Consider the following 2,142-nt stretch of genomic DNA (forward strand, 5'->3'; position numbering starts at 1 on the left):
TCTTGTTGTTCTAAATTTGAGAGAAGAGTGGGGCACAATACAAGATTAAAAAAAAAAATAAGTTTCTTTCCTTGCTTTTAAAGAAAAAAAACATAATTGACCAACATCTATAAAAATAGTCGTTGGCAACGTTCATTTCATTTTAGCTATTCTATAGAAACCTATAGAAATAGCTCTTGACTTCTTTTTTGCCTGCTGCGTTGGAATGGTAAAATAAAAAATCAAAAGTTAAAAGGACATATTTTTAAATTTGTCTCTTTGTTTGCCTCTCTAGTTGGAGATGCTCTAAGGTGAAGTTGCCAACTTTTCATAGAGAGAATTCAATATGGGATATCTGTCTTATTTCTTCTGATTCTCAATTTTAAGTTGTTCCTTTACAACTTTCTGATCAATTGATCTATCTTGATAAATCAACGATTCACTGTCTTCTCCTAAACTAACAGAATCAGGGGTAAATAGAGTTGAAGAAGTCAAACTTGCATTGACATGAGATATAAAACCAATGCTTAAGATTCTCAAGTCTATAAAGTTTTTGATCAAACTAAATAATAAGAGAAATTCAATAACATCATGGCAAAAAAAAAAACATATTAAATTCAAGAACTGCTATCTCATAGATTAATAACCAGGTGCTCAAATTGTCATTTGGGTTCTTTTATTAAGATAACTCAACAATGTTCAAGTTGAAATCGTTTGCCAACGCAAGAAGTGTCAAGCATCATTAATCTGGTAAGTAAAAAATTAGAAATATTAAATAATATTAAAATATATGTTAAACAATTTAACATGAAAATGAATATTAAAATTACTCTTGATTCTTCGGTCATTCCAATTTGCTGATGATTTTTAATTTGAGTAACAAATGCAATAAATTTACCGACTTCTCTAAGGTGAAGTTGCTAATTTTTCATAGAGAGAATTCAATATGGGATATTCAGAGTCTATAAAGTTTTTGATCAAACTAAGTAATAAAAGAAATTCAATAACATCATGGCTAAAAAAAGAAAAACAAATTCAAGTCATGAACTGCTATCTCATAGATTAATAACCAGGCAAACCACCTTCAAATACTACTAGCCGTTTTAAAATGAAAATGATTCATAGTTCAAGGCAAACCCCTGAAAATTTACATGAGCAAAAAGAAGATTTTAGACGTGGGAAGAAGTATGCACATGATAAAATTACAACTGAAGAAGGTAAGGATATAAGCATGGAAGAGCACATTAATCAATCTCGCGATCTTTGCCTAGATTCATGAGACTTCAATTAATTGTGTGGAGCAAAGACTGAAAGAAGTTCGCAACCTCGTGTACTCCAAACAAGAGAAGGCAACAATCAGCAATACCAGTAACAGGAAGCAACACTTAGCAATTAGAAGGGAATCAAACGTGGCAACGAGTTAGTTAGCAGTTAGAATACAATTAGAAGTTAGTTAATGGTTAGTTACTTGTGAGTGTGAAAGAGGAGAATGGATTGTACAAGTGAGCAATTATACAGTAGAGATAATTGCAGTCTAATGCAAAAACTGGAATTATCTCTACTTCTTATATATATATAAGAAGTTTTTGGATTTTATATATTAGACTATATATATATATATAAAATCCAGTTTTTGCATTAGACTGCAATTATCTCTACTTCTCTTATTTTCTTCTCAAATTACACTTCTTTTATTAAGAGAATTCTTAACATCAAATTGTACATAATTGCAATTTCGATTGTTTAAAGAAGACACGTCCTTTGGAGTATTGCTTTCTAAGAATAACTTGGACGTTTTAGCTCGTGAAATTATGATTTAGTTGGTGAAGTCATGTTCTAATTAAGGGTGCTCTGTACCTTATTGACTTGCTTTTATTTTTTATTTTTATATAAGTTAAATTTTTTAAAAAATTAAATTGGAGTTGACTTGATTAGCCAACGGATCAACCCAACCCATGATTTGATTTTTTTAAAAAAATATTCTTTAAACTAATGTTATTTAAAAAAAAATCTTGAAATATTGTTATTTTAATTTAGTTAATGGTTAGTTACTTGTGAGTGTGAAAGATGAGAATGGATTGTACAAGTAGAGCAATTATACAATAGAGATAATTGCAGTCTAATGCAAAAACTGGATTATATATATATATATATATATATATA

This window comes from Populus euphratica, unplaced genomic scaffold, assembly GCF_000495115.2.
Source record: "Populus euphratica unplaced genomic scaffold, PopEup_1.0 scaffold116.1, whole genome shotgun sequence".
NCBI classification, from domain to species: domain Eukaryota; kingdom Viridiplantae; phylum Streptophyta; class Magnoliopsida; order Malpighiales; family Salicaceae; genus Populus; species Populus euphratica.